The 23,179-nt window shown below is 38.3% G+C and overlaps 1 pseudogene; it reads left to right on the plus strand.

Annotated features, from left to right (window-relative positions):
• The window catches only part of LOC103678182, a 42,929-nt pseudogene extending 20,009 nt beyond the window's left edge, over positions 1-22,920 (plus strand).
• The last annotated feature ends 259 nt before the right edge of the window (positions 22,921-23,179 follow it).

Genomic DNA, 23,179 nt, shown 5'->3' on the forward strand with positions numbered 1-23,179 from the left:
CAGAATGCCAGGATCACACCCTGAGCCGAAGGCAGATGCTTAATGACTGAGACACCCAGGCACCCTGAGATTGGATTTTTTTGAGTCCAGATTCTATTTTAGCTTTTTCTTCTACTAACCCATCCTCCAATTCGCTGATACGTTTTTCTGCCTTATTCACCCTGGCCGTCAGAGCCTCTAGTTTTGACTGCATTTGGCTCATAGAATTTTTAATTTCTGCCAAATTTGCTCTCATTTCCACCCTTAGAGATTCTATATTCTCATTAACATTTTCATTAATACTTTTTTCAAGTCTACACATCATCTTGACCATTGTTACTCAGAATTCCATTTCTGATAATTTGGTTATATCCATATCCATTAGTTCTGTGGCAGAGGCCACAGACTCATTGTCTTTTCTTTGCTGGGGGACTTCTCCCCTTCTCGCATTCTTGATGAGGAGATGTTGCGGGGTTGTCCAGAGCCCAAATTATTGACCAGGACCCAGGCCGTGTGCCCTTGTTTTATAGGGATCTTAGGGATGTGGGCTTCTTGAAATTTCAGCCTGCCTTCTGGGGGAGGGGCCTGCTGTGCGGATACTCAGGCAACCCTGTTTGGGTACAGTCTCCGTGTCCCCTGTGAGGGGGGATGAGGATGGGCACACTGTGAGCCAGTATTTCCAGGCTTTTGTTTCCCTGGCTGTTTGCTGTGCCTCTTCTGAGAGTCAGAGCAGCAGTGGCCGAATATCAGCCTCTGTCTCAGAAGAGAGGGATCGCGGACCGTTCTCCATTGATGTTCTGGCCACTTTAACTCTGTTTCTGTTGGTGCTGCTCAACCCTGCAACGTCCCGGGATGTGCGCCCCACACCCAGCGTCCCAGCCCTCACTTCCAGGGCCGGCGTGTCTCTGTCCTTTGTGTTGCTAACACCGCCAGCCGCCCCCATGTGCTCCGGAGCTCCCGGTCTCAGTCTGGTTCCAGTGAGCGCGCCGGAGGTCCGTTTCAGTCTGATGGCGCGCGTTCCCCGGCTCATGGTCTCAGTTTGCTCTCCCGGAGCCCAAACGCGGTGGCTCCCTCCCCCTTCCTTTTATCTTCCGATATCTGCAGCCCTCACTTCCAGGGCTGGCACGTCTCTGTCCTTTGTCTTTCTAACACCGCCAGCCGTCTGGCGCCCCCGCGCACTCCCGAGCTCCCTGTTTCAGTAGGGTTCGCATGCGCTCCGGAGCTCCGGTTTTCAGTCTGGCTGCACACGCATTCCCAGGCTCACAGTCTCAGTCTGCTCTCTAGTCTGCCCAGTTGCAGTGCAGGTGGCTACCGCTTCCCGGTGCCCGAGCGTGGCGGCTCTTCCCCCTTCCGTTTATCTTCCAATATCTGTGCTCGGATTCATGGCTCCCTGCTTCGTACCTCAATACTCAGTGCTGGAGATGTTCATTTGTAGAGATCCAGATGTATCTTCCTGTGTCTCAGGCTGATTCCGTGGTTATTTAGGCTGGTCTGGTACTACCCAACTCAACTCAGGGGACCGGCTGAAAAAGGTGTCTCCTACTCCTCCGCCATCTTAACTCCTCCCATGAGCCTTCTTTTCTAATGAATATTAGTTAATAAATGGTAAAGACTAAACTCACATGCAGAGTTTTTGATTGTAAAATATATAAACTTTATACTATACGGTGTTTCTCAAACTTTAAGGTGTGTATAAATCACCTGGAATCTTTTAAAAATATAGATTCCTCAGTGGGTGGGTCTTGAGATTTTAATTTCTAACAAGTTTCCAGGTGGTGGTGAGGTTGCTTTATACTACACCATGATATCAGCTGCTTGAGTATTACCACCAATGATTATCTATGTGTATGAAACCCAAGGAACTGCTACTGTGACAAGTGAGCTTTCAATTCAACAAACATTATGGAGCATCAGTGGCTACAAGGGGCACAGAGTTGAATAGTATCTTTTGTTCTTAAAGAGATTACAACTTAATAAAGTAGAAAAGTCAGGGATAAAAACACCTATAATACAGGATAGAAAGTGGTATATATCAACCAACAGAAAGGCACAGAGTGGCTTTCCCAACACAAAGTGGGAAGTGATCTAATGTGCCAATTATGTCTGAGAAGAAAGCAAAAAAAAAAAAAAAAAAAAGATTCAGGAAGGATGTAGCACTTAAAGCTCTTTGCAAATTGAATTTCAAAAGATACAATATGAACAATATGACAAGAACAATACAAATAATAAGAACATTCTAGATTAAAGGAATTGCTAGAACATAGGCACAAAGGTAGAACTCTGTATGGCTTTGTAGGAATCATCAAGAAGTCCTGTTTGGCTGTGCTGTTAGGGGAGTAGAATATAGAAGAGTATAGGAAGAAAACTTAGAAGAGGTCTAAGAGACAGAAGAGTATTTTAAGGGTCACCAGATGGGAACTTGTGCTATATTCCACATGGGAAAGTTCAGTATGATACTCTCCTTAATGCACACCTTAAATATTTTCAGAATGCCTTGTAGACTAACCTAGACTAGTCCTCTCCCTTGAAGCAATAGAGCTTTTTTTTTTTTTTTAATTTCTCTATACAGCTCAGCAAACATAGAATGTATAAGATTCAAAAATGAAGTAAACCACTAGCAGGTCCTAAATAACTACTAATCAGATGAATAAATTGTTGACCACAAGGATATATTAATGCACTAGGATTGGCAAAATGACTATAGTTATGGACACGATGGTATATGACTTCTGTGTAGTGCCTCTGTGTATGGCATGCAGATGGCATATGGATGACAGCAGTTAACTTCTTAATATCTTTGAGATTCCAATTCTCAGGCACATACAAGTTTTTGTAATACTATTTCTGTGTAGATATTCTGATTTAACAAGTTAAGGTACATAATCTTTGGCTTACCTTAATTTCCCAGGGACTTCTCTAATCTTTTTTTTTTTTTTAGGATTTTATTTATTTGAGAGAGAGAGAGAGAGAGAGAAAGCAAGCACGAGTGGGCGTTGGGGCAGAGGGAGAGGCAATAGCAGACTCCCTGCTGAGCATAGAGCCCCAAGAGAGGCTTGGTCCCAGGACCCCAATATCATGACCTGAGCTGAAATCAAGAGTCAGACACTTAACCAACTGAGCCACCCAGACACCCCAGATCTTCTTCTTTATACAAAATGAAAACATCAGAGTCCTTCATTGTATACCTTTTCTTCACTAAGTCACCAAATAAAGACAAAATCCAACTTAAAAATAGTGCTTGCTAAGCAACTAAGAGTCAAGCCATCCCAAATAAATATGCAATGCAATTAAACATAGTGCTTTTTTGTCACTCCTAGACATTCCCTCTATTTTCTTATTTAGGATATTGCCCCTTAGATTCTTCCATATAAAATTCTGGAGTTGTCACTGTCAAAAAGAATCTGGCACTTTAGAAGGTTCCCTTGGTATCTGCTCTAAATTTCTGATAGGTTAACTGCCAGTTCCTTGCATCACCTTGACTCATGTTACATACATGTGCCAAATAAATATGCTTCTACTTATTAAGCAAAGGAAGAATCAAAAGGGTAAAACAAATACTTCAAACTATTCATAATAATAATGTAAAAATACCCTCTAAAAAGCACTTTGGAGATAGTGGATCAGGACCTGCCTTCATGGAGGCTCAGAGTAACACAAAGTAACAAAGTAATTGTAACTAAAACACTTCAGGGTAACAGCACTGAAATAGATTACTCCCATTCAAAGATCTTTTAAGGCTTAAAAGCTATTTTTTAGGGATTTTTCTTCCTCCATATTTTTTTATTTACAGTTTCTTTGCAATCGTAATGAAGTGGGCATTTGTGAGTTCTCCCTAGAGGGTTAGCTGTCTGTCGTTACTACTAGACAATAGAATGAGTCATTCCTCTCAAGTCAACTAGATTTGAAAATTTAAAAATCTGTGCTATGTCCAGGAAGAGCTGGGATAGTCTTTATATTTATTTGAAATCTTCACGTTATGAGTGAGCATACATTTGAGACCAATTTTAATGTTTTCCTTGGAAAAATGGTACACTTAAGAGTTAAACATTATCCCAGCAACTTGTTTTCATTAATAAGGAAGCTGAACTTGAAACTTATAGCTTAGGAATAACAGAGCAGAGGAACCAAATCACGAAAAGGTAGCTTCCTAATTATTCAGTCTCAAGTCACCTACTCATTTTATTAAAACATTTTAACCAAAATACCTTGTTAATGCACGAGACATGTATATACATGTATGTTTATCTCTATATGTATAGAAAAGCATTTTCTGTCCAAAACAGAGACTACCCATTTGTGTTATGGTGGCAAATTATATAAACGAAATTTTTATACAATATAAATTATGTATAGCTTTAAAAGTTAAAGTATACCCTGTGTACACTGATAGTGAAAATTAATCAGAACTTTTCCCTCCCAAAAGAATTTTGAGGCAAATGATTAATTTGTCATAAATAACTTCTGGGCACAGTGTCATATGTTTATGTCAGTCAGAAACATTTGTTACACTAATGGCACCAAATGTTGAAGGAGTGTGAACAAATGCAATATACTTCCTAGCCAAGCTTTCTCAATTTGATCAATCACTTTTAAAGGAAAAGGAGTGAGGTCACCATTATCTCTAAATAGTAGGAATTAAGGAGACTGTTAACATTTTATTGAAATATGTGAAATAGTTTGACTCTCCCTTTCTGAAAATTAAAAAAAAAACCAATATTCTTAATCTTACCAATATTTTAAGCAAAGAAGATATATTCCCCAAAAATGTTAACCAACTTTATACTTACACATTTTAAACCTAAGAAGTTGCACCCAATGTTTCTCAACCCCATATTGCTTAACATGTCTCAGAGTTTGTCTAAAATAACCATAAACCATGGTACCATTGGCTGTTATTAATAATGATGACCATGAAAGCATATGTGTTTAAAGCCCGATTAAAGCATATTCAAATGACCTTTATAAAATTCTAGAATACCAAGGATAACGCATGTTGACAGTGAGTGAGATGGAATAACCAGAGATAAAAAGGATTTTTGATCCTAGGAAAAAAGACATTCAGGAAGAATTTAACCATAAAACATATTTTCTGCAGCTACATGAAACTAAAGACATTTATAAATCTTTCCCTTTTTCCTCACACTTTACCTCAGAAGAGAAATCATTCACAGCAGATTAGTCTGAAGAAGTCACAGGGAACATTTCACCTTTTATAATTATTTTTGAGTTTCAAATTAAAATTTGCTGTATATATTTTTCCTTAGGTTAAATGGTTGAAGAAAATCAGGTATCAAGTGGTAAAGGTTGGGTTCAGTTTTCAAAGAATCTTTTAAATAACATCACTAATAAACATGTAATCAAAATGTATCGTGCCCAGTGAAAGAAAGTGGTAAGGAGATGTGGTTTGAATTGGGGGATCAAGAAAGTCCTTTCTGGGGAAGGACGTATAAAGCTGAGACCTGAAGGATTCAAAGCGGAAGGAAGAGTAGGCTCCATAGCAGAGGTGAAAAAGAGATTGGTGGGCTTGACAAACAGAAACCATGTGGTAAGAGAATGTAGATTTAAGAATGCAAATGGGATAGGCTGGTGATGGGTAGTAAGGAGGGCACGTATTGCATGGTGCACTGGGTGTTATATGCAACTAATGAATCATCGAACTTTACATCGGAAACCGGGGATGTACTGTATGGTGACTAACATAATATAATAAAAAAAAAATCAAAATTAAAAAAAAAAGAATGCAAAATTAGTTTAAAGACTCAGGCCCAGATAATAAAGAGAGCTTTATAGGCCAAGGACAACAATTTGGATTTTATTTCAAACATAATGGAAAGCTTATAGGGGTTGCTTGGAGGGCAGTGACATGATCTAACAAACGTTAAAAATATATGGCAATGGATGTTGTTTGAAAAATGAACTAAAAGGGGAAAAAGATGAAAATGAGAGATATTAGCATGCATGTCTATTAGATTAGTCTAAGGAGAGATGAAGGTGGCTTTGACCAAAGTGGTAGCAACGGATGATGGAGAGAAAAAGCTAGGGGATTTAAGATACATATTGAGATTTGGTGAGGAGAGATGTCGAAGGCAAATAAAGGGTGTGTCAAAAATGCTTGGTTTCTGGTGCGGGAAAGTACATCAATCTAGGTGCCTTTAATTAAGAAATGAAATTGCCCTTCATGCAACCCCTATCAATTATTCAAAGTAGAGTACTGACATCTCCAACAATTACTGTTTCATTGTTTATTCCTGCTTTAATTTTGTCAGTTTTGGCTTCATGTATTTTAGGTCTCTGCTGTTAGGTACGTATACATACTTGTGTCTTCCTGGTGAATTGATCAGTTTGTCATTATAAAATGTCTGCTTCTAGAAACAATTTTTGTCTTAAGGTCTATTTTGTCTGATATTAATATAGCCCCCTAAGCTATTTTTTGATTAATGCTTTTATATTAATTCTTTCCACCCTTTTACTTGTGCTTTTAAAGCTTTGGGTGTCTTTTGTAAACAGCAAATTGGTAGGTGATTTTTTAATCCATCTTCTAGTCTCTGCCTTTTGATTGTAGTAATACTCCATTTATATTTAAGGCAATTATGGATAAAGTAAGATTTACATCTACTATTCCTTTACTATATGTCTTATGTCTTTGTTCCTCTACTCCCTCATTACCACCGTCTTTTGTGTTAAATAGATACTTTCTGGTATACCATTTTAATTTCCTTGTATTTTATTTTTTTTGAGGGTTTTGGTTTTGTGGTTGTCCTGCAGATGACAATTAATTCTTAATCCAGTTTACATCGATATCAACTTAATTTTAATAGCATACAAATACTGTGTTTCAAGAGAGATCCATTCTTCTCCTTCCTTTGTACTATACTTGTACAAATTACATTTGGCACACTATAAGCCCAACGACACAATTTTATAATTATTGCTCTATGTGTTTGCCTTTAAATAAGAATAGTAGAAAAAAAAAAGTTACAAACAGAAAGACATGTATTCTGTCTTTTATATTTACCTAAGTAGTTACGTTTATGTATGCTTTTTATTTCTTCATGTGGTTTCAAATTATTGTTTAGTGTCCTTTCAGCCTGAAGAGCTCTCTTCAGTAATTATTATAGGGCAGAATTACTACTGGCAGATTCTTTGTTTTTTTCCCCCCTTTTCTGGCAATGTCCTAATTTCTCCTTCATTTGTTGAAGAATAGTTTTGCTGGATATAGAATTCATTTATAGACTATTTTTAACATTTTGAATATGTCATCCCATTGCTTTCTGGACTCCATGGTTTCTAATAAGAAGTCAGCTTTTAATCTTATTGAAATGGTTTGTTACAGGTTGTTATTCTTTTGTTGCTTTCAAGATTTTGTCTTCATCTTTGACTCTTCTCCATTGGACTATGATATGCTTAGGTATGACTATTTTATTTTACCCGGAGTCATTGAGCTGCTCAGATAAGATTAATATTTTTCATCAAATTTAGAAAGTTTTTGACCAGTATTTCTTCAAATGCCTTTCTGTCCTTTCTCCTCTTCTTCTCTTCATGACACTCTCATCATGTGTATGTTGGAATGCTTACTGGTATCTCTTAGGTCTCTGAAGCCCTGTTCAAATTTTTCCTCTTCTCTTTCTGCTCCTAACACTGGATAATCTCTTTTGAACTATCAAGTTTGATGATTCTTTCTTCTGCCAGTTAGACTCTGATTTTGGGTCCCTCTACTAAATTGTTATTTTTAGTTATTGTGCCTTTCAACTGCAAAATTATTTCTATTTAGTTCTTTTTAAAAATTTTATTGATCTCTTTTTCATATTCTTGGTAAGGTGCTGTTGTCATATTTTTCTTTATTTCTTTATTTTCATTCTTCAAACATTTATAATAGGTGATTTAAAATCCTTCTGAACTAAAATGTGAGTCCTCTAAGGGACATTATTTTCAAGCTCCTTTTTGTCTTTTTATGTTGCACACTTCTTGTTTTCATTTTTTATTGTTAAAGGTGGTTTTTTTGCATGTCTCATATTTTTTTTTGTTGAAATCTGGACATTTTAGATAATACATCGTAATAACTTTGGTATCAAGTCCCCCCACCCAGGTTTTGCTGTTACTGAGATTTTGTTGTCATTGTTGTTTATCTCATTGCTGTGCATTTATTCAGAGATTTACCTGGACTAATTCAATAGATTCCATATTTCCCACTTTATGCAACCACTGAATTCTCTGCTGGATTTTCTAAAATTCTTATTTAAGTTTTTAAACCTGGCTTCCTATTAGTCACCTCTGAATCAGTGTAATTTGGTGGTTAACCAATGCAATGTTTGATGAGAAGATGTTCTCACATACCTTGCCTGTATATCTTCTACCTTTGCCAAGGTGATCTGTGTGAGAAGGCATGCTTTCAGACTTCAGGACATTTATAAGACAGCCTTAGCTTTCTCTTCCTACTTGCTCAGGGCCTTATGTTTAGCCAGAAATTAATGGAGCTTTCTTCTTAACCAGGTCTTTCCAGGGCTGTGTGCATGCTCACACAGTCTTTTAGATGTTCAGAAATATGTTGGAGCTTTTCAAATTTCCCAACATCCATTTTGTTCTTGAAGATCTCCTTTTAAATTCCTGGTCAGGCTTTTTTGCTCCAACTGAAATAATAGCTTTAGGTAGTTGCAGTGTTCCTAGCAGACTGAAATGGTTTCAGTAATGACCTAGGGGTAGTACTCTTTCCTTGCCTGCTTTGGTTAAGCTGAAATAGGAGTTAAATAAAAAAGGTGTAATAGCACACTAATAGAGATTTTCCATGGAGCTGGCTGCTTAGATATTGTATTGACTGTGTTTTGGGGATGGTGTTTCTTACAGAGCTCCAAGAGTTCAGTCCTGTCAATTGGCTACAAGGCTTGGCTTTTCAAGACTATTGCACCATTAGGGTATGAGGAGCAGGGGGATGGGAAGAGCCCCAACTTTAAATGTCACAGACTTCCCCTGTCCAAAGAAGTTCAAAATAGTTTCCCTTGTACAGATGATTTTGTTTGTTCCTGTTCTGATCATTTTGTATTCACTCCATTGCTGAAGGAAGACTCCATTATCCTAAATAATATAAGCTGGCTGAACACAACATCCAACACTGACAGAGGAGATGGACAATAGTTCATTAGTCACATTAACTCACAGCCCATGGGAAGAGGACACTGCATGCCATGCATGGTCACATAGAGGTTGTACTTGGAAACAGAGTGAACCAGAAGGGGCGGTGGAGATAGGCTTTATAATAACAGGATGGTGGGGTGGGGGCTTGTTTCTCTCAGGAGGATATGACGAGTTTGTTTGAATAATTTTGCTGGCTGGCTGGGAGGTGAAACCAGTAGGTTGAGGCCAGGTAGAGTGCAGCTGGTGCAGCCGATGGGGGAATTATGTGGGCAGGAAACCTTCCTGGTTGGCCAAAGTGAGAAGCAGGTTTGGCAAGAGCAGAGGAACTCATGGCTCAAATTCCAGGTGCTTTACAGCATTTCAGGCCTTACAATACAGATCAGTGCCTTTGGTTAATTTGGAGAGTTCTAGAAATGGTTACTTTTAATCGTTGTGTAAAGTACTTTTGTCTTTTGTGTGTGTGAGAGAATGAGTAGTTCAGAGATTTTTATTCGGCCATTCTAAAAGTCGATCTCCAGTCTCCCTTGATTTGAACATTAGAATTGGATCATTTGCTGATGGAAGGCCTACCATTAAAAGGAATCGGCCATTGGGACTTTAGAAAAGACCTTGATCAAAGTGATCTTTCTCAAAGGACCATCATTCTGCTTGGAATTCTTCCAATGTGCCAATTCTTTGTGTAGACAAGATAGGGAGCAGGGACACACAAAACACATGTGGTGTATAAAGCTAAAAGGTATTGTTCTAAAATGATAACAGTAGTTTTCCCCTCTGGGTGATTTGGTTAAAGTGACAATCATTGCTTGTCTTCATATTCTATAGTTTAGAAATTCCTGTGATAAGCATGTATCATTTGAATAGTCAGAGGGATGAAAAACAAATCTCTTTAAAAAATTGTTGACAATTTACAATGATAATTTAGAGTCATGGTATAATGCCATTATCAGACATTAATAACCCAGTCAGGAATAATTTATGAGAGGAAATATAGTTTATGAGAAATAGCATGACTTTTAGAATAATATTTCTATGTCTTAATTCAGCATTTTTATCACTTCTATATTTGAGTCTTAGTTTCTATGTGTTTAAAAGTGGGAATGATAAAACTGTACAGGGTTGTTGTAAGAATTAAATAAGATCATGCATTAAAAACTAGGCATTTAGTAAACTCTCAATAAATGTTAGGTCATCTTTCCTTCCATAACAGAAATCCAGGAATGCTGAACTAGCATACAGTGGTAATAGTCCTACGGGTGAGTGAAGAGAAAGAGAAGTTGTGTGAATTACATGCAGAACAGCCTAGTGGGGGGACTGGGTGGTGGGCACTTGTTTAGAGAGAGGAGCACAAAGGGTTCCAAGATGTTCCATCACTGTTTTAACTTTTACTATTTTACTTGGACCTGGCTTATTAGCACTATGCTATGAAGTATTGAATTTTTTTTCAGTTTTATTTTTGCAACACTTAATCTATACTTATCTCACATTTATTTTATAGTTGCTCTACACTTTCAGTTGACCCCATACCTACTGTTTTCTGTTTGGTTGTTGTCAATGCTCAGCTCTCTCACTTTGATTTTAATTCCTATACTATCAAAATACTGCAAAATGTTTCTATAATTTTTATAGTTTTCTTTCCTTAGACATTTATGTTTTCTACACAATTTATGTAATTTTCCTGAATTGTTTCAGGAATCCCAAAGTGAATATCAGATGCAACACACTTGAAGGCTTTTTTTTTTTTTTTTTTTTTTTCCCCTTGCCTCTTTCATTTTTGGCATCTTTGCTCATCTGAGACCCCACCTTTTAGAAATAAGTTGGTATTTATAAGGAAAGATTTTATCTGTATAAAAACTTATACTCTATTTGCATATAGATGAATGTAGCTGTAGAGTTTATAGAAACATATAAATATGTGTCTATAGGTCATAAATTATAACACAAAATTCTAGTTGAAGCTTTATGTACTCTAATTGCCAATTGTCATTTGACTTGATTTCCAATTTTTAATTTTCATTTTACCAATAAAAGTTATTATAAAGAGGATAGTAGACACTTTAAATATTATAGTTTCAGTAACTAAGTAGTTTTTTAAAATGTAGTATCCTTAAGAATTTAAGTTGAAATACTCATAAAACTTAATTCTTAAATGTATGTGTTTAATGTTATACAGAATTCCTACGATCATTGACTAATGTGAAGTATGCTTTCCAAAGCTATTATGTGCTGAAATTCCGTGGTTAAAGGATGAGAAATCCAGCTGCTTCTATTGCTGCAGTAGATTTGGAAATATGTTTCCCAAAGAAAAAAAAAATAAACTATATTCTAAAAGGCTACTTTTTCCCCCAGTAGGAAAAAAAGTAGCCCTGGAAAAACTTGTGAATGCTTTGTCATTTCTGCAAAACTGTGAAAACACCGAAGCAGCTAGTTTACTCATCCTTGATTTCCCCAGATGGCTGAGTTCCCATTAACTCACCAGAGAATGAGATGCAGACCCAGTGCCTTTACATGTCATTTTGACAAGACATAATGTCCGATCTTGTTTGTGTACGCCTTTCCCTTCTACCTCAAGCCTGCTTCACTACTGGTGGTCTGCCCGTGTGCAACACAGATGTTTCTCTCTCTCCACTGCATGCTTTATTTTTCAAGTAGCTTCGGCGAGCATATGTTTCCATGTGAGCCTGTTCCTTCCTTCTCCCAACACCTTCTTGTGGTACATAAACAATCTTCATCTGCCCCCTCAGATCTGGGGCACACGAGACTTTCACAGATGTCGATTTCTTTTTCAGCCTGTTTGCCTCTGGTGAACACGGTCTTCAGATAATGTCTCCCTTCCTTCTCTGTTCCAAATGACTCGGAATGCAGATTTTTCCCCTCCTTTCAACTCAGTTTCCTTCTGTGACCCCAGCATGTTTTCGTCCCCTTTCTTCTAAGTCTGTCTTTGTACTAGCTCTCCAGATGGGATCAAGGATGAGCTCTTCCTGCTCCTCATTTTATTCTCCTTACAACTATTTGGTTTGCAGGAACAGGAAGAGACAAACTTCACACGTTAAATATTTTACATGCATTGCTACCTGTATTATTATTATTATTATTATTATTATTATTATTACACTTGTACTTCTATTTGCTGCTTGGTTTTTCATTTTTGCTAGTTCATTGCAAGGAAGGACCTTGCAAATATACGTACATAAACACATCATATATAAAACCATCACGGTAACAGTTACTTTAATATCAATTTAGTTTTCTTTTGTAAAAGAGGGATTTTTACCTTCTCTTTCATTTATGCAAGACTCATTGAGCATGTTCTGTCTGTCAGAAATTCCTCTGGGTAACAACATTAGGGTACTAAGGAAAGAAAAGGTCTTTTTCAAGGAATTTATATATTAGTATGAAAGATAATAATCAAGTATATAAAAAATTAAGTCTATTATGATAGGATGCCAATTGAGCTAAAATCTGAATGATAAACAGGAGCTGGATGGCAGACCCCAGGGTGGTTTGGTCAGTTAGGCATTGGACTCTTGATTTTGCTTGGGTCATGATCTCAGGGTTGTGAGACTGAGCCCAGCATCAGGCTCCACATTCAGCTGGGAGTCTGTTTGAGATTCTCTCTCTCCCACTGCCCCTTCCCCCCACCCTCTCTCTTTCTCTATAATAAATCAATCGTTAAACAAACAAAAAACAACAAAAATGGGAGTTGGATGCAAAAATCAAGATGACTAGAATTTCAGGGGGAAGCAACAAGAGCAAAATCCTTACAGAAGGATTGACATTGGTGAGGGTGAGAAACAGAAGAGACGTCATGTGACTGAAGTGTCATAATGAGCACGGCAGAGAGGGAAGACACAGTGTTAGAGTGGAAGTCTGGGGCAAGATCACTTAGAGCTTTTGAAAGCAGGGTAAGAATTTTCAATTTTATTCCAAATACCCTGAGAAGCCATGGAAGCTTTAAAGCAGGAAGTAACATCTGACTTACATTTTTGAAATATCACTTTGGTGCTATGATAAAATCTTTTAAAAAGAAAAGAAAAGAATAAGAAAAATTATTTATTTATTTGATGGAGAGAGAGAGAGCACAAGCAGGGAGGGAGAAACAGGCTCCTTGAGGAGCAGGGAGACTGATGTGGGGCTCAATCCCAGCACCCTGGGATCATGACCCGAGCCAAAGGCAGTCGCTTAACCAACTGAGCCACCCAGGCACCTGGTGCTGTGATAATTTCTTATAGTGAAGTGAGAGGTAAGAGAAAGGCCAGACATATGATATGGGTTTTTAAAAAAATTCTTTACAATTTTTTATTTTTTTAAAGACCTCATTTAAAAAAAAAAGTTTTAGATCAAAAAAATTGAAGGAAGGTACAGAGATTTTCCCCTATCTTGCCCTCACGCATGCATAGCCTTCTGCGTTTCCATATCACTCTCCAGTGTGTTATATTAGTTACAATTGATGAATCTAAATCAACACTTCAAAATCACTCAAAGCCCATAATTTACTTTAGGCCTCACTCTTGGCTTGTACATCCTATGGTTTTGAACAAATATATAATGACATGTATCCATCATAATATCAGAGACTATTTTCGCTGCAAAAAATTTTTATGCTCTACCTAGTCATTCCTTCTCATTATCCCAACAACCACTGACATTTTTACTGTCTCCATAATTTTGCCTTTTCTATAATGTCAAATATAGTTGACCCTTGAAACACATGGGTTTGAACTGTGCAGGTCGACTTATCCATGGATTTTTTAGATTTATTTATTTGAGAGAGAGAGATGGAGATAGCGAGAGCGAGCACAAGCAGGGAGGAGAGGGAGAAGCAGGCTCCCCACTGAGCAGGAAGTCCAACGCAGGGCTTGATCCCAGGATCCTGGGATCATGACCTGAGCCAAAGGCAGATGCTTCACTGACTGAGCCACCCAGGAACCCCATACATGGATTTTTTTTTTTAAATAAATATAGTAGAGTAAATTTATTTTCTTTTATGATTCTCCTAAGAACATTTTCTGTCTTATTGTAAGAATGCAGTAAATAATAAACACAAAATATGTGTTAATAGACTGTTATTGGTAAGTCTCTGGTCAATAGTAGGCTACTAGTAAGTAAGTTTTTAGGAGAGTCAGAAGTTATACATGGATTTCCAGTTGTGCAGAGGACTGATGCTCCTAACCCCTTCATTGTCCAAAGATCAACCATAGTTGGTATCATAGTAGGTAGCCTATCAGACTGGTTTCTTTCACTTAGTAATATGCATTTAAGGTTCCTTCATATCTTTTCATCACTCAATAGCTCATTTCTTTTTAGCCCTGAATCATATTCCATTGTCTGAATGTCCTATATTTTATAGTTAACAACCTTGATTTCTTTTCAGAGACGGTTTCGCTAACTCTTGTGTTTTTTCAATCTCTCCTTTTAACCAGTCTACGGTATTTTTAGAATGATGATTACCTTTCTATATTTCAAATTCAAATTCCTTATCTTTCGACATACAAAGATTTGTGAAATTTTATCTTTGAACCTCCTTCCTTACTTTAGGATGTTCCCCTCCCACCACCAAAACATTGTATTATAACCCTCAGCTCTACTGAACCAAGTCCTGTTTCTTCACCAGGCCTTGCGAATCCTCTCTGTTCAACCTGCTCCCTTCCATAGGAATGCTTTTCACCCCATTGCCTATTTGGAAAGCATCTATCCCCATCCCCACGGAGCTTTCTCACTGATGCCTTTCTGACCACTTTGTGTGTGCTCTCCCTGTACTTTGCACAGGCTCTTTATAAAAGCTCCCCAAACATAAATATTTATGAATTTGTAGAGAAGACTGGGAAACCCTGGGGAGCTGGCAAGGACAAACATTATGAAGGGCCTTGAGGGCAGGTTAAGGACTTGTTGACTTTAATCTAAAGACTGTAGAGGGACTCCTGAAGAATTTCAGTGTGAGGGTAACAAGATCAGATTTGCCCTTTAGAAAGTTCACTGTGGCCATATACTGGCAAGAGAAGCAGGCAGGACGACAAAATGAGACTGAAAGCAGACTACTGCATTAGGCCAGTTAGGATACGATGGGAGATTTAAGTGTTCAACACACACACAGAAATAATAGTGGGAATGGAGAAGAAAGGATGGGTTCAGAAAGACTTAAACAGTTCCTAACCAACGAGCCATGTGTAGGGGAAAGCAATTCAGTAAGAGAAAGTGAGGCAGACATTAGAATCGAGGACCCTTCCCATTTCTGCTGAGCCTCAGGGTGGATAGTGGTATAATTCACTAATGTAGGCGTATGGGAGGTAGCTTTTCACATCACCCATTTTAACAGCAACATTCATAAATTTTTTATGTGCCAACGCTGTGCTTTCCATTTTACAAATTAATCTTTTGTTTTCTATTGTTTGCCTTTATTTTTACCTTATTACAACTTAAGGTTTCTGTTTAAATATAAATTGATTTCGAATCTCCTAACTAGTTGTAGTCGTGCTGAAGTGGAAGAATTAGGCATTTCTGTATTCTGTTCCTACAGCTGAAATATCAGTGTTCCCTAGGGGGCAGTGCTGTGGGAGGAGCCAGCTGGATGACGGGGGAACACACTGCTTAGGGACTCAGAAGAAATTAAGGCAGGGGCAAGTACGGAATTGTTTTTGTTTTGTTTTGTTTTCTCATTGCCTCACCATTTCATCATGTCTCTGTTGTCCTACTATCTAAGTCTTTGATTTCCACTTAATAGATACCCAGTAACTATTTCCTTAATATTTCATTTTCTTCACAAACTGGCAATAGTGAGCTTTCTTCAATTGATAAAGAAGATTTAGATCCCTCTAAGCATGTGAAACTTCGCCAGGTTTTTTTGGTGGTTATTTTTTAGGAAACTTCTTCTTTTGCCATGGATTTTTTTTTTTAAATTGAAAAAACTCCACAGTGAGATTTCTTTACAAAGACTACAAGCTCTTTTGTTCTAATTGTTCAGTATCACCCTAACTTACTTTTGAGCTTGACTCCATTAATGAATTTGTCCATTTAAAGGCTTTTTGAGACAAACATTTTCAGAGTATGAATGACATTTACTCTGATGGGAGAAAACAGGGGATTTGATAACACAAACCAAAAAATCATTGCCAAATCACTTATATTGATTTACAAATACATTCATTTAACAAATATTTATTGAACATTTATTATGTGCCAAAGCACAAAATCACTGCCCTGAAGGAGCCTGCATTCTTGGGCGGGGTGGGGCGGGGAAGCACACAATTAACCGAATAAAGGCTAGAGTAAAACAGGAAGGGAATAGTCCTGGTTTATGACTGTTGTGTCAGCATAATTAGCAATAATGTCCCTTTTCATTTTTCAGTTGTGCCAACTGGAAAATAAATTGCATGGCCAAATTCAACACTGGGGTGTTAGATGGGGAGAGGTTGCAATTTTAGCTAGAGTATCTGGGGAAGGCCTCAGGGAGAAAATAACATTTAACTTAAGACCTGAAGGAGATGAAGAGGGGAATACTGCAGACATATCAGGGATGGTTTCCAGGCACAAGGTCCTGAAGTGTATTCATACCTGGTGTATTTCAGGAACAAGAAAAAGGGCAGCACAGTTGAAGGAGAGGACTGAGGATGACAGTGAAAGTAGATGGGAGCTAAGAAGTGGAGGTTGGGGCGGGCAGATCTAAAGCCTTTTTGATCACAGTACCCTGAATGAGGAGGAAGCCATTGCAGGATTTTCAGCAAATGAGTAACTTGTTCTGATTTGTATTTTAATAGCGTCTCCATGCCTGCTGTGTGGAGAATAGACTGTAGAAAAGAAGGGATAAAGGCGAGGAGACTAGTTTAGACTAGAATCCTCCAGACTGGAAATGTTGGTGGCTCAAAACAGAGTGGTAGCAGCTGAAGGGATGAGAAATGGTTGGATTCCTGAATATGTGGATTGAAGTGAAAGCAATGAGTAAACCATGCTTTGAGTTTAGTTTGAGCCACTAGAAGAATGGGTGTCATTTTTAACTGACATGGGAAAACCTGTGAGATAAGAGTAGGTTTGCTGGCAAATTCAGGATCTTAGTATTAGATATTAAGTTTGAGATGTCCATTAGATATCCATGTAGATATCAAGTAAGCAGAAAAGAACTGGAGAATCATTAATTATACAGATAATACTAAGAGCCATGACACTAGATGAAATCACGAAGAATGAGTGAAAATAGAAAAGAAAAGGTGTTTAGGGATCAATCCCTGTAACACTTCTATGATTACGGGTTAAGGAGATAGGGAAGAATAATCAAAATAAAGATATTTTCACATAGTAGGATTATGAATATTTTTTCTTTTCTAAAATTAATAGGCAATACATTTTTGTATTTTTATAATTTGGTTTATACTCAGTAAAATGGTTTTTGGTTGTTCAATGGGTTTTGATAATTTATATAAACTTTTATACTATCCGAACAAGATACAGATTATTTCCATTACCCCCCAAATCCTTTTATGGCCCTTCCTGATCTACTCCCCCCTCCCCCAGCCACATGTAACAATTTTCTGACTTCTTTCTATTACCGTAGATTGTTTTGCTTTTCCTTGGCATAATGTCTGCAATATACATAATTATATTTTGTTGCACTTATCAGTCCTTTATTCCTATTGACTATTAAGTAGTGTTCCTTTGTATGAAGAATGGGATTGGTTTATCATCCTTCTGATGGGCATTTGGGTTGTTTCTAGCTTTGGGCTATTCTGAATTAGACTGCAATGGACATTATTTTACAAGCCTTTTATCGATGTGTATTTGCATTTTGTAGGAATAGAATTGCTGGACAGAAGGTTGATATAATCTAACTTAATAGAAATAGCCAAAAAGTTTTGAAAAACAATTATACCATTTTGCAATCCACATGTAAAATATTTTAAACAGGAAATAGGGCAAATGTTTTAGAAAACAACTCAAACTGAGAATTATATAATTTTAATATTCATTATACTCTTTATTATAAATCCCTGATCTAAAATCTTGTCAAAATACTCTGGCAGTTTTTGAAGTTCTTAACTTGGCAGTTTGTAGAAGATGCAACTTGATAAGTGTTGCTGGGACAGTCTGTGAAGAGATTGTTCATTACTTATTATATGCAAATTAATTTAATACATTCTTGGCTCAAGCAGAGATGAGAAGGAATTCTCTCAGCTCCTTGGTTTAGGTGGGAAGTTACATTCCTAACGGGAATAATCCCAGGCTGTGCTCTGTACCTATTTTTCAACTTCTTCTTCTTCTTTTTTTTTTAATTCCAGCTTCATCCATTGGAATTAAAAATGTAAAAGACCTGGAGACTGAGTGATACAGACAGCCAGGAGGATGATCTTCCCCACTGACTAGTGGTAAGGAGCACAGATAGTGTTCTGTTGTTGAAACAGCAGAACTTGCAGCAGCTTAGGGAAATTAAGCAGAGAAGCCAAGATGCCAGCCTGTCCTGGTGACAGACAAGTGTTCCCTGTCAGGATAAGAATGTGCCTTCAGAGGGCACTTGTGATGGGCACTGGGTGTTGTATGTAAGTGAGGAATCACTGAATTCTACTCCAGAAACCAATATTGCACTGTATATTAACTGAGTAAAATTAAAAAATAAGAATGTGCCTTAAGATGTGTTTATTTAAACACTTGCCCCAATGCTCCAGTGGTTAGTTTTTCAGTGTTTAAATTTGGCTGTTTTAATGAGGATATAGTTTTCATAAATACCAAAAGTTGAATATTAATTGCCATGACGTCTTAAACTCTGTACTCTATATACAACCCAGGAAAAGCCTGTCCTTTGTAGTTTAAGTCTCTAGTTAAAGTTAATTTCTACCTAGAAACAGAGAAGCAAAAAATGTTAAATCAGTGATTCTCAATTTGGGAAAGGTTGTGGGGAGGGGGGTAGGGAGCCTCTTGTCTCATGCCCCAGGGTGCACTTGACCTGTCCGGAGATGGTTTGGTGGCTACAACTTGGGGGCAGATACTACTGGCATCTAACATGGCCAGGGATGCTGCTAAAAGCCCTGCAACTCAGGACAGCCCCTAAAAGTAAAGAGTTATCTAGCTCAAAATATCAATAGTGCCATGGTTGGGAAACTGCGTGTCAAAAAACTTGTGTAGGTCTGAGGAGAGAATACATTTAAAAACTTTAATTGCAGCTCTGACATTTTTTGCATATTAGGAGATTGGGGTTTATAACCTATTAACTAAGAAGGACCTGGCATACCCTCAAGGGTAGAACTAAACTAAGTAGGAAAAACAGGCTTTGAAAGGTATGATGAGTTTTGCTTTGGTTTTAAGGATTTGGAAATGAATATTCTCAGAGGAAATACTGGGGTCTCAGTGAAGGGGTCAGGGAAGGGCAAGTTGCTATTTTAACTTAGGGCACAGTGTCTGGCTAAAATGGGAGAGAATGTTCTCTGAACACACTACTGAGTTAGTTCCTGCCTCATTACTATCTATCATGAGAAGCTCTTTTTTCTCCTCTAACATTACGATAAACCTAAAATTGTTATTGTTGTTGTTCTTCTCTATCTGTTCATACCATTGACCTGTGAGCTCTAGGAAAGCAGGAACTATATTGTATATACTGTATGCCCAGCACCTGCCATTATAAAAGTTGATGTGGGAAACAAAGGCAAAAGAAAAATTAAATTTCTTTACCTACAGCCCATTGTCAAGTCCCTGAAACATTCCTCCAGAAACTCGGTTGCCTCGATGTTAATACTTTGCTAAGGGCAAAAGGCAATCTTAGCCCAATCCACAGGATCCTGTAAGTCTACTTTAATGTATAAAAATTCCTTTGTACACTTTATCTCTAACCCCCAAGATAAATGTTGGCAGTCATCTCCCAAGCATATGACTCACCAAGATACATCTGAAGGGTCTCATGATGAAGATTTTATTAGACAGTAATAAATGACCTTTTCCCTACAATTGCTAGCCCCCTCAAGGTCCTGGAAACCTTGTTTCCAAAATACCTGGGAGGCTTATGCTATCCCTAACCCCCTCCCAACTTGAAAGTATATAATGGGGCACTCCTCATTGATGTGGGAAACAAAGGCAGGAGAATTATTAAATTTTCTTACTATCTGCAGCCCATTGACAAGTCCTTGAAACAGGCAGAATGACATTCCTCTAGGGACTCAAGGGCCTTGAGGTTGACACTTTGCTAAGGGCAAAAGGCAATCCTAGCCTGACCCCTCCCCACGATACATGTTAGCAATCATCCCCCAAGCTTATGGCCCATTGATATACATCTGAAGGGTCTCATGACTAAGGTTTTATTAGATGGTAATAAATGACCTTTTCCCAACAATAGCTAGCCCCCTCACAGTCCTGGAAACCTTGCTTCCAAAATTTCTTAGAGACTTATGCTATCCCAAACCCCCTCCCAACTTGAAAGTTTATAATGGGCCACTCCTCCTGACCCCAGTGCAGCTCTTTCTGCCCACAGGTCCTATCCCTGTGCTTTAATAAAACCACCTTTTTGCACCAAAGATCCATCTTAAGAATTCTTTCTTGGTCACTGGCTTTGAACTCTAATGTCTTTCCTACATCAAAAGTCATCAATAAATATCGATATTTTTGAATTATATGAATAAATTAAACATTTCTATAGTTTGAATTCTCACTATAATCTATCTATATTTAATATCCCAGAAACTTCATTTCTTATATCATCTAAAGGGAAATTGTATGAGAAAATTCATACATTATTTCTTCTTTGTTCTATTCATCTGAATAAGAAAAATTCATCTCAAAAACACTGTTCCTACCTTTGTTCTTGAGCAGGAGAGGGGAAAAAAAATGGGCCTTTGTGAATGAGGGAAGGTATAATCTTTGGAGAGGAGTATGGCCAATTTACCTACAGTAACAAGGAGAAAGACGAAATAGATGGAAAGTTTCAGTAAGAGAAGAAAGAGGGGTATGACTCATTGCACCTCTCAAGTCCCAACAAATAAGAAGAGATTTCCACCTTCAAGGAGTTCAGAGCAGAGAGTCTGGTTTAAGATGGCAACATAGGATGCTCTTGACCTCACCTCTACCTATAGACACACCAAATCTAGAGGTATGTATGGAATCCATTCTGAAAGAAATCCAGAAACTAGGTGGGTGACCCCTATACATCAGGTGGAGAAAAAAATCCACATCAAAATTGGTCACCACTGTCTCTGGGAAAGAAGTTTGGGCATATATCTGGAACACTCTGGGCTCTGAAACCCAGAGGACACATTCCTTGACAGCCTGGCTCTGTTAATCAGCAGCACTGTGTTTATGGATTTAGTGGGACTGTGGCAAACAAAGAGACACTTCCTGGCTAGCTATCCTTTCAAGGCTCAGCACAGAGGGAGTGGATAGAGGCACCTGTCTCCCAATCTTCTTAAAAGAGGCCTATTTGCATAATTAAAAGCTGCTGCATACAGATCTGTCTTCCAAGGTGCTGACTGAGATCTTCCTCCTTTGAAATGCTAACAAGTTTTGGCACACCCTCAATTACTGGGAGCCACTAAGAACAAAGAGGGCTATTTGGACAATCACAAAGTTTTAAGAGAAAACAAAGAGCTAGGGTTGGGCTGAACAAGTTTCATTTCCTACACTCCTTCAAGACTGGGAGAGCTGACTGTTTAATCCACAGAAAACAACATAGACAAAAAAATGAAGAAAGAGAGGAATATGTTCCAAAGAAAAGAATAAGATAAAACCCCAGAAACAGACCTTAATGAAATGGAGATAAATGATTTACCTGATAGAGTTTAAAATAAAGGCTATAAAGATGCTCACTGCTTTTTCATCTGCTGTACCACAGCAGGAGTGGCTGTGCTGCTAGTCTCTCTGAACTATCCAACTCCATCCTTGTTGCCATGGTGACACCTACCACTCACCACCACAACTGAGCAGATGAACCTTCATGGAACCCTCAAGGGCCACAAGGGCTGGGTGACTCAGATTGCTACCACTCCCCAGTTCCTGGACATGATACCATCTGACTCTCAAGACCATCATCATATGGAAACTGGCCAGGGATGAGACTAACTATGGCATCCTGCAGCATGCTCTTCGGGGTCATTCCCACTTTGTTAGTGATGTAGTCTTCTCAGATGGCCAGTTTGCCCTCTTGGGCTCCTGGGATGAAACCCTTCATCTATGGGATCTCACAATGGGTACTACCACGTGCAGATTTGTAGGACATACCAAGGATGTGCTGAGTGTGGCCTTCTCCTCTGACAACCGGCAAATTGTTTCTGGCATCTGAGTTAAAACTATCAAGCTGTGGAATACTCTGGGTTGTATCCAAATACATTGTCCAGGATGAGAGCCATTTGGAGTACGTGTCTTGTGTCTGGTTTTCACCAAATAGCAGCAATCCCATCATGGTCTCCTTTGGCTAGGACAAGCTGGTCAAGGTATGGAACCTGGCAAACTGCAAGCTGAGGACCAATCACATCATCCACATGGGCTACCTGAACACTGTGACTTTCTTTCCAGATGGATCCCTCTGCCCTTCTAGAGGGAAGGATGGCCAAGCCATGCTGTGGGATCTCAACAAAGACAAGCCCCTTTTTATACTTGATAGTGGGGGCATCATCAATGCCCTGTGTTTCAGTCCTGATAATGGCTCTGTGCTGCTGTGGGCCCCAACATCAAGATCTGAGACTTGGAAGGCAAGATCACTGTAGATGAACTAAAGCTAGAAATTATCAGTACCAGCAGTAAGGCAGAGCCACCCCAGTGTACCTTTCTGGCCTGGTCTGCTGATGGCCAGACTCTGTTGCTTACTAAACGGAAAATGTACTTCATGCGTGGCAGGTGACCACTGGCTCCTGATAGAAATATGGCAGAGCGTTATGAATAAAACATTGTTTTTCTGACTTAAACAAAACAAAACAAAAACAAAAAAAGATGCTCACCAAGGTGGAAAGAACAATGCATGAACAATGTGAAAATTTCAAAAAAAAGATTGGAAATATAAGAATATATCAAACAAAAACCATAGAGGAATACAATAACTGAACTGAAAAATTCAGTAGAGGGGTTCAAGAGCATACTTGATAAAGTGGAAGAAAATATCAATGAACTCAAAGAA

The sequence above is a fragment of the Ursus maritimus genome, unplaced genomic scaffold (genome assembly GCF_017311325.1).
Source record: "Ursus maritimus isolate PB19 unplaced genomic scaffold, ASM1731132v1 scaffold_20, whole genome shotgun sequence".
NCBI classification, from domain to species: Eukaryota; Metazoa; Chordata; class Mammalia; order Carnivora; family Ursidae; genus Ursus; species Ursus maritimus.